This window comes from Atta colombica, unplaced genomic scaffold, assembly GCF_001594045.1.
Source record: "Atta colombica isolate Treedump-2 unplaced genomic scaffold, Acol1.0 scaffold41, whole genome shotgun sequence".
Lineage (NCBI taxonomy): Eukaryota > Metazoa > Arthropoda > Insecta > Hymenoptera > Formicidae > Atta > Atta colombica.
Window position 1 is genome coordinate 395,560 of NW_017259520.1, and position 11,371 is coordinate 406,930.

Below are 11,371 nucleotides of genomic sequence, written 5' to 3' on the forward strand. Positions count from 1 at the left end.
GACAGATTGGTGTGCCTACGAATTGTCATAATGTTCTCTTTTCCCTCCTTTTTTTTATACTCTCATTAATTAACTTACTGTATACACACATAGGCTGAACTCTTTATACTTAATATACATCAAGTCAATTTTACACATTTCTTCAGTGAATTCTTCCGTTTTATCGGACAAACATTTAACAGACACTTGAGATTCTTGCGGTACACGCAAATATACAATGTACATACATATATCGGTATATTTTTAATATATATATATACATACATATGTGTATATTATTGAAACGGACGCACTCGACATACACGTAAATTATAAATAGCAGGATATGCAACCGAGAACAATCGATCCATAAAACTCTCAATTTTATTTTACAAGCAATGTGAATTTTCGTGTCGTTGAGAGATGCAGTAGTTTCTATGTACAACGTAGATCAAATAGAATGGTCGACTATAAAAATATATGTACGAAAATATGTTTCTACCAATTTGTGACTTGTAATTTAACGTCGACTGACGTCTTTTGAATCTGTCGCTGAGGGCAAAATCAACAAGACTAAACGTTACAATTGAGACTCGAAGATCATTTGAAAGACGACAATGGTGCATCTGATGTACCGTACGTGGCACATGTAATATTGCTACAGTAATCAAAAGTAGAAATAATCAATAACAAAAAATATATATTTTTCAATATGCTATAATATATATTAATATATTTAAATATAAATATATATATTACAATTTTTTTAATCTTAATTTATATATATATATACATTGTATACAAACGATAAAGATAGCTTCAATTTTTAAACGAATTAAAATTTAAAATTACGTAATAGCATTTTCAATTTTTTTTACGTATGTACACATTAAAAAAAATTCTGTTTAATGATATACAACGATGTAAATTTCAAAGAAAAAAATAAACAAACTGAAATTTCTTTTAATTGTATTTCTGTGTAACGCCAATCTATTATATCAATATTTTACGAAAAAATATATGAAACGAAATATGTAGAAAGGAAGTGCTTTTATTTATCATGTGTACGCAATAAATACAGTCTACCTGCATTTAAATCTTTTAAAATCGCAGATAGAGATACCAGATAGAAAGCCTCGTTACACCAAAATCAGATTACTAACCCTATGAGGTAGGAACTACTCCGAAGTTGTGATTGCCATCGGATTCAGGCAACCGAGAAAATGCTTGTAGAGATATTCATTTGTAGTAATTTCTTGTATAAGAACTTATACTTATGTATTAGTATTACATAAAACACTCGTGATGCATACAGATTAAAAATTTATTTAAACAGGTTATTATAAAAATTTGTTTATATTGAGTATTTCTAATAATAAGAATAAGATATAATAATATTATATTTTATATTGGAGTCGAAACATTTCTATGTAAACATAGAAACACAGTTCTATGTAGACATATTTTTATCTTTGTTTTTATTTTTATGTTTTATTTAATGTTAACTGTATCATTTTATGTACATTAAAATTTGTTTGTTTGACTCGTAGCCCTTCTTAGTAGCACAATTTCTTTTATTTGAATTATTTGAGCCATATTTTATTATGTATTATTATGTATTTTAATATTATATTTGTTATTTTAAATTTTGAATTGTTTGGTAATAGAAGTTTTTGTGTTAAACTTAATTTGCGGAAGAAATTAATTAAGGGTCTGTGCATAATATATCAAATATTAAGAATAGGACTAAATATTAAGATTTCAATTGCTATTGAAATAGCAATAAATTTATCCGTAAAATAAATTTCAACTGATTCTATTCCTAGGTTGATTGACCCTCCTGAAAAAAATTCCATGATATGCCCATATGTGCCAGCACCATCTATCACAAGACCGCACAACTACTACGTACTACTACTACGGAATTTTGGCTCTGTAAGTCGAAATTTTGTTCCGATGAGTTCCTGCAAAGTACGTAATTACGTTCGAGAAGAAATATTTTCTTCTATGCGTTGAATCTTAATTCCACAAACTCAGTAGTGTTTGTTCAAATAAACTGAATCTCGCTTCACTTATTTTTTTATTAATATACAAGCTGTAAAACTTTTATATCAAGCAAATATTAATCTTAGGTGACAGATTTACGTGCCAGAAAAAGTGAATTTTTTAATTTTTTTCGATTTTCTCGTATTTTCCAGGATTTCTTTTTATGCGTTCTTTAATTGTGTAAAAAAATTTTGCAATCCGTGAAGCCAATTTGGAGATTTCTCTTAAAACATAACGTTATGGTAAAACAGGTCGACTTTGGGCCGGTTTCAATGCCGATCAAATTTAAAGTCTTTTATTTCTTTCCTTTTCGTAAAATAAAGGATTGATTGATTTTCTTATGCCTCATGTGTTATGCAAGAGTCTATGCTCCCCGCTTAATCGTGATTAACTGTCAAAATGTCGACCGCAATTGGTCGATTCTATTAAATAGCAAATACGATTGGTCAGCCAAGCCGATTAAGCTAAATTGGCGTTGGTGAAACTGGCCCTTTAGCAAAGAGAAAGAAAACCTGAGAGAGGACATGACAGCTCAAAACAGAGAGAAGCCTGAGAACGGCCTGAGAATTTAGGTGTACAGTCGAATTTCCATTTTTGTTTTAACCTTTGTAAGAATCATACCTTAACCTTCCATATAGTAATCGAGCACATATGCTGGCGCATTTGTTTATTTTTATGGAGATCGATCGATTCCGGCAAATTACTTTTATAAAGATCCGACTGTACTTTATTTTAAAGCCCCTCTATGTCCACAAAATGTAGACATTGAATTACGTAGCCAATATCTGTGATCCGGTCGGTAATGTCTAAGATTTTTTTATTGTATTTTTCACTATGTCCACGAATTTCAGTCCGTTAAGCTGGAAACACAATAAAAAGCGCAGCCAATAGGAACAGGATAAGAGATTTCAACTTATTAGAAATTATGAATAATAGAATGGATGTTTTCTGATAGGTTGAAATCTTTTTTTATTCCCTGTTCCTATTGCCTGTGCTTTTCATTGTGTTTCCAGCTTTAGAGAGGCAAAATTATAAGGGAGCGTTTATATTGGCCGTATACCGTAATCTGACTAATCACAGCCAAGTATTTCCCTCTCATTCGGCGATAGAAGGGAATATTCGAAGGTGATTGGTCAATTTTTATAGATTACGGCATATGGTTACGGCCAATATAAACGCTTCTTAAGTTGTCTTGTAACAAAAACTTATTACAAATACCGACAGATTGATTGTTCGTCTTTGTTTATCTAACAGACTGAAATTCGTGGATATCGCGAAGAATACAACCAAAAATTGGTAAGAATACAACCAAATCGGATCATTCACTGTCACGTTCAATGTCCACATTTTTTGGACATAGAGGCGCTTCAAAATAAAGTAACAGTTAAATCCTGGGCATGGCCGCTCTCAGGGAGTGTTCACACCTTGGCGGAAAAGCAGAAAGCGGAAAAGCGAAAGCCAATCAGGACTCGTGGAAAGTCAGAAGCAGACAAGTAGAATGTATGTACCACTTATTACTACCGCGAATTCCGATTGGCTTCCGCTTTTCCGTTTTCTGTTTTTCCATTAAAGTGAACCCGGCCTTAGGTTTTTTTCTACCCAAAATCTGTAACCATGGAGTAATAAGAAAGAGATCAAATTCAAGTGGCCGGTGAAAAAATTAGGTTCGAAATATAAGAAAATCCATGGAAAATCCGGCAGATGTTAGTACAATCACGTCTTGCGGGAAAAGTTAGAAGTATTGATTGTCACATGGTTACAGATCATATATGTATGTAGTAATATGATGAGTAGATACATACTTGTGATCATGTAACTGCCAATACTTACAATTTTTTTCGCAAGGCATAATGGCACTAGGTGCATTCAGTACTACAAACGCTTACCGAGCGCTCAGTGAGCTCTTGCCTTTGATTGGCATATTCCGTATAGATTTAAAAATATAAACCAAACAGATACAAGAAGTTTGTTCGCGTCGCATGCTCTAACATGCTCTAAAATACTCCTACCATAGTATTTACTCACTCTAACGCGCTCGTTGAAGTGAATAGGAGCTATAGCAGGAGCACATTAGAGTAAGCTGGAGCATGCGACGCGAACGAATCTAAGAACTCATTGAGCGCTCAGTGGGTAGTCATAGTACTGAATACACTCATTAAAATTACATCTGTCGGATTTTCTATGGGTTTTCCTACACCGTATTTCGAACCCACTTTTTTCGTGATCATTTGATCTCCTTCTTATTACTTCGTGTATGTAAGCTTTACAATCTGTACGAAATAGTAGTTCCCAGACACGTAATTTACATAAACAAACAATATTGAGTTCTTAAAATTAAATTTAAATGCTTTATCACGACGAATTTATTATACGAAAATTGACACGAACTGCGTGTATTATAAGTTGCGTGAGATATTGATAGTATATAAAGACATGTCAATGCGCGACTAAAAATCACTTGAAATTTTTAAAATACCACGATGGATTTTCGAGTTTGCGTCAAAATGATGGAATCTGTACCATTTGCACTATTTACATAATGTTTTGCACTTACATATTGCTTGTGCATTTTACGATTACCTTGCTCATTCGCTTGTGCTTGCTTGTTCGAAACTTGAAAACTGATATTCAGAGAGGCGATCAAGAGTATTATTATGAGGATGCGTTCACACTTTGATGAAAAAGCAGAAAACGAAAAAACAGTGACCAATCAGAACTCGCGCTGGTAGTAAATAATACAAAAAACCGAAATTATAGATTACCAACTAGAGTTCTGATTGGTTGTTGCTTTTCCATCCAAGGAACGCCCTGATAGTCAGGATACCGTCACATAACCTGCATAAGCGTAACCTACATGTTCTAGTATTTATTAATATAGTATTAATAGTATTATTATAATAGTATTAATTTAACTAAAATACGTTATATTTTTTATTTACTAGAATATGTCATTTTGAAAATGGAATTCACATTGGGCATATTTCGTGGAAGAATAGAGAAATGCGACCAATTGCTAATTAGAATTTCTGTTGTATATTCTAACAGAAATGCTGAATGAATTTACGATTGATTTTCATAACCAACGCATTTCGAAAAGTACACCTCATGAGGAACCGATACCTGTACTTACAATACCAGATTGCGCTTTTCTGCACTAATACTTCATAACGAAAAAAATCTATATTAGAAAACTAAAAAATACATAAATTAAGCATTAGTATAGTATTTATTTTGGTTCATAAATAAATTATTTACAATTAAAAAATTGATTTACATTTTACGACTTTATTTTTCCAAATAAATTACGTTTATACGAATACATAAATTTGAAAATGACTGCGTTTTGCGTCAAGATGGAGGCAAATTTGCGGTACTTTAGAAATCTAATAACTTTATGCGCGATCTTTGACTTCATCGAAATTCGAGCTTCATTTAGGATCTCCTTAAGCCTGTCGCACATGATTCGAAATGCCTAACAGCATAAGCATAAGATCGTTGGACCAATGAGCATCCAGTCGCCATATTAATTTACGTAAGATGCTCCTTGGTTTAACGGCCTATGTTACGCTTACGCTCTGTTATGCATTTCATATGTGACAGGTTTTAAAGTCAATAAGAATTGTTCATAAACGTACGTCATCATTAAGCGAAATTCGAACATATGCTTTTAAGCATGCCTTTCAATCAAAAAAATTTTCCAACTACTTTCAATCTGACTCATTATTTGTCTTGTGATGGTAATTTTCGCATCTTTTAACTGCACAATGCATTTTGAATGTGAAATCACTTGAACTTTGGACAAAATTTATTCAGCATATGCTGCATATATGTTGGTGACTATATTTTGGATACTTTCTAGCAAAAGACAGCGGTTTAGATTGCAGTTATTTGGACGCTCACGCGTTTTAAGCACTTGTAATCATCATTCTTTATCATTTATTAGAAATAGTAAAATAAGAATAGAAATACCGAAAGCATTTAAATCATCCGCAACTCTAATTACACCGAGGATTTGAACTGGGCTTCTCGTACTTGTTCCAACAAACGGCGCTGCCGGCTGAATCCGCTCTACTCTCCCCTGATTCTCTCTGATTCACTGTCCTTGCTGGAAAGCACTCTTTATTGATCGATTCCGGAAACAGTCGAAGTTCGAGTGTGACGTATGCCACGACGTATGCTTGTGCTTGCGCAGTGCTCTATCCCTACCACCGGACGAGCATATTCTTGTCTTTATATCATGATATTTGATTCATTTTGTTCGTTGCGTTTCGTAATATTGCGTTGGCTTCGTTTTGTAGAATCTTGAATTGGCCAATTATTCTTTTCACCAGGACTACCGAAACAAAAAGAAGTTAGCTTTTGTGCGCTTTTGTCTATTGTGCGCTGTTATGTTGCGTATCCAAGTATTTTCCTTGCCGAGATCCAGGCGACAGCGAAAAGGTGAACAGGTAATTATTATATTATATTATTATTATATTATATTATATAATTAGTTATAAAATTAATTATATGTTATATATACTTCGTAATAACACAAGTTCAATAAAAAAAATTGCGGCAATTAGGGCCAATATTTCTTAATCCGGGAATCACGCTATGGTCATTTTGCCGTATTCTTTCGTTTTCTATTTATATCTTTCACTTTATTGGCACTATTATACCTTTATGTAAATGTTTTACGTAAATGTTTTTACCTTTACGTAAATGTTTGTTAATGTTTTTTCGTACAGTATGCGAAAATAGATGATGTCACGCTTATATCTACATAAAATTTGATATGTTTGTTAATGATCGATCTAAAGATCAACTTATGTTAGTCTTCTTTTTTTTCTTTTATTGACTCTTGCAGCCAGCCTGACCATTATAAACTAGTTTGAAAATGCAGATAATAAATTAAAAAAAGAAAACAACAATCACGAAAAAATTCGGCAAAAGCAAGCCGAGATGTTCCGATACGCAATAGTATGTAAACTCACTTACATTAATGTAATTAGTGTTTGTAGTCTCATTTTCTTATTAATTATTACTTATAGTATATTATTACTTATAATTATATATGTATTCTAGTTGTAACACATATTAGGTGTAGTAAAAAGAAATTCATTATTTTTCCATTCAATTTCATGCAAAAATAATGGATTTCTTTTTACTACACCTATATGTGCGAAAATATATTTCGGTCAAAATGACCAGGACGCGCCCACTAACGTTAATTTCGAGACGCGCCTACTCCCGGGTTAATAGAGTCACTGAATCCAAATCTGCCAGCGAAAGATGTCCATCACATCAGATTTTTTCAGATCAATCAAGTAATATGAAAACAATGTTTTTTTTGTCATATTTATTATTTTTTTGTGGCAAACGAAATTTTATTTTTCCATTTCAATAGCGCCACTCTAAAAAGTGAATCATTATCTTTAAAACGAATTTTTTTTAATGTGTGATTTTCTTTTCATTAAGTCATGACGTTTTCTGAAATGTAAAATGATAGATCCAAATTAGCAAATTGAACGGAAAGTGGATAAATTTGTATCAAAAAAGTATCTTAGGTTTTCTAAAGGTCACTGATACCAAATCTGAAAAACTTAAAATATAGAAAATTAAAATGGATCTAATAATGATCGAATGTCATTTTTCGCATTTTAGAGCCATCATTTTAAATTCTCCATAATGAATTCGCCATTTTGAATTTTTATATTTTAAATTTTTTAATAAAATGACAATGTAACGATACCGTTGTACAGCTGGGTAATACTTAAAATAATTCCATTTTAAATATGTATTGTATTTAAAATGAAAATGGCATTTTGATTTGTGAAAAATTATTTTCATTTTATATTTGAAATGGAATCATGTCTACTATTTAAACATTTATAAAATAGGTAAATGATTTATGTATGTTTTTACAAATTTTTCTTAGAATCATTCGATGCATAAGAAGAACCAAGTCCCACGATTGGCTAAAGATTTTTATGAATATTTAAATAAACTGCAAATTAAACTGTAAAGAGAGAATTAATTTCAGATAGTCCATAAATATTGAATCTTAATAAAAAATAACTGACTCACTTATGAAAGACTTTACTCACTTATGAAAGAGTTTATTCACGAAAGTGATTTCTGATTTCTTGTATTTATTGTTTTTTCAATGAATTCAACGTGATTCCATTTGTTTTCTGAAAAAAATTCGACGCGCGATCGAGCATATGAAGATACTTTTTTGTTTGATTTCAATGAGGAATGCTTGACTACTTCTTTTACTGATTTCTTCGTTAATTTCGTAAATGAGTAGCCCTTCGCGTGAGCATCCATAATGAAAGCAGTCATATGATTATATGACAAATATGGCAATAAAGATGCCGGCCGGAATGTAGCATATTGAATATTAGTTTCTCATTTCCGGTTGTCAGCTATGAGATCGTCACAAATGTTAGAATGCTCGAAACAAGAGAAGAAATTGATGGCCCTGCACGGAATCGAGGAGCACGAGGAGATTTAGCAGGAAAATCTAAGGTAATTTTCTCTTTATATCTCATTTATAATTGTAGAAATAATTAATTTGTTAAATATTTTTTTTTAATAGTAATATTTATCTATATCTAACAATAAAATATGTATTTTTAAAATATGTATTTTTATATTAATTTATATATTTTAATTTATATATTTTAATTTATATATTTTTATATAACAATCAGCTCCTTTAAATTATATTTTATAGATACAACGATAGGTGAATTTTATCTCGGTGCGCATCATATGTACGCGATCTATTACAATCTGGATTCCACGGATGCTTATGATGGTGTCAAGTGCAGTATAGCTTATTGTTTCTCAATGTTGTCACGAATTGCAATATCCTAAAAAATATTCAGGCAAATTTGGTTGATTGTATACCAGATTGTACACCCGATTATATACCAGTTGTAGAGAGAGGCCCCTGTTGCCTCTTCAGCTACAGGCAAAGAAACAAAAGTGTCCATCGTGTTTCAAGGTTAGTACATAATTCTTGAAAAGTTTAATCATATGAAAGAGAATAAAATAAGAAAGAACTACAAGAGAGAACTATTATCGGGCTGCTTATGCTCATTTACATCTTCTTTATCCCCTTTGCCACATCCTTTTCTGCTTTCAAAAACTTCTCAATTACTTGTTATTTCTCTATTTAATATTTTGATTGATCGCTGATGTTGTTTTTGTTCTTAACCAATATTTGCAGCGCATCTTTCTTCGCAAAATTCTTGTCTCCTTTTCCTTATGTTCATAAATACGACTATACTTCCGTATTACTAAAGATCTAGCTGGCTAAAATTTGACAACATTTTATTCTCCACCTGTGCTGTCTTGTATTTTCCTTCCTTCGCTCTAATATTCCTCTATGTCTACGACGTCTCCTTCAGTTTAACTCTGAGCATCATTCCTCTTTTAACCTTTTAATCTTTTTGTCATCAGATACCAAGATTATTTATTTCCTTTCTCATATACTGATCCTCTAAGTTCCGTGCCGCTTTTTCTTATACCTCTGTTAAACATTTTTCCCTTTCTGATTCAATAAAAACCTCTCTTTCTCTCTCTCTCTCTCTCTCTCTCTTTCTCTCTCTCTCTCTCTCTCTCTCTAGCCTGCTTTTGTTCCGCTGCCTCGCATTTCATTGCATCACAGTATTTAAACGAGACTGATGTAATTGGTATGCTGACGTATGCGCGCGCGCGCGCGGTGTGTGTGTGTGATTTCAGCTGTTAGTTTATCTTTTATTACATTGTTGTCTTATTCTGGTTTTGTTGGTAGGCTTTGTAATAGCAATTTTACTAATGTCTAACCATTTGCAAACTACTATTGTCTATTGTATTTATGTTTATGTTAATTATAGTCTATTGTATCATACTTTATGTCTATTACTTTGTTAACACGTAGTCTTTTTCATATAGCTTTGCAATAAACTAAATTAAACTAAATTAAATTAAATAAAATTATCACGTAAAAATCTTCCTGAAAGATTGCTACGAGAGCGTGTTATCTTCAAGATTTCATTGATTCTTCTCGTATGAGACTTCTTGAACATAACATATATACAGTATTAACATAATAATATACAGTATTTCTAAATTGATACTATAACAAAATTATATTTATCTTTTATTTATTTTTTGTGAGGAATCATTCTTTTTTTAATTATATCAGTTTAAAGATATTATGTGTATAATAATTATTAAAATAATAATAAAATAATAAGAAAAATAAACTTTATTATTTTTTAATAATTTTAATAATTTTTAAATCTTAATTCTTTTTACAGTGTTTAAGTCTACAGCGACTTTATGGTAATCGCGACTTCTGGAGCGGTAGTGGTTATTGATGGGAACGTGATAGCCATTAACCTTGACCAGGAAGCTAAAGTACAAATGTCGCCTTTGTTACCCTTCGCATTAGAGTCACTATAATAAGAGTTGAGACATCAGCGATTCGATCAGCGCCATGTCCGGGACCGTGTTAGTGAAAACGTGAGTTTGTGTAATGTACTCTACGTATAAGGTGTGTAAACGACGTCCCAGCAATCGCGCTTCCGATCTGACTCTTATTATAGTGATTCTAATTTCACAATGATCCACAAGAATCCGAATATACGCGACTGTGGATTTGCCCGATCTCGGCATCGATTGCAGGAGCGTTTTTCGTATTTCTTATGGTTTTCTCATTGGTGTAGTCTTATTTAATTTTTGTCGTAAATTTTCTTGTAGAGGCCAGAAAGAATCAAAGTAGATTGGAGAGTGTTTCTGATTGATTCTGCCATTTATAATGCACTTCCGCAAATGTGTACGTGTGTGTGTAAATACATATATGTCATATACACTAGTGCGATACAATACTAGTGTGTACAGCATCGTATGTTCCATCACGCTCCTATTCACTTCAATGGTGCACTAAAAATGGCGGTTTCCAAGTGAATCCACTTCACTCTTCCTCAATTCTCTCTGGTAGAGACTATCGCCTCACTGCGCAATCCATTATGGGCCATTCCACACAATTTGCATAGCCACATAAACATATGCCTAAAGAAAATCATCCAATCGTATTTTACGTTTATCTTTATGACAGAAATGTGATTGGATAATTTTCTTTATGCATATGGTTATGCGGCTATGCAAGTTGTGTGGAATGATCTTTATATGGATATATTGGAATGTAAACAAGAACAATCGGTTTTCTATAGATCGAGAGATTACAAAAGAAAATGAAGCACGAAATTTATGTAATAGGTAAATCAGGCGTAAGTTCAGGTGCAGCCGCCCAGCATGATATTCAATATGTTCAATGTTATCAATGGTATTCTCTTTATGTATATATATA

The 11,371-nt window shown here is 32.2% G+C and overlaps 1 long non-coding RNA gene across 1 annotated transcript; it reads left to right on the forward strand.

Annotated features, from left to right (window-relative positions):
- The first annotated feature begins 6,269 nt into the window (after positions 1 to 6,269).
- On the forward strand, positions 6,270 to 10,825 carry LOC108691175. Its single transcript, XR_001931917.1, has 4 exons — positions 6,270 to 6,473; positions 8,436 to 8,538; positions 8,747 to 9,019; positions 10,320 to 10,825. It is a non-coding gene; the product is annotated as an uncharacterized LOC108691175 (long non-coding RNA).
- Positions 10,826 to 11,371: the final 546 nt, after the last annotated feature.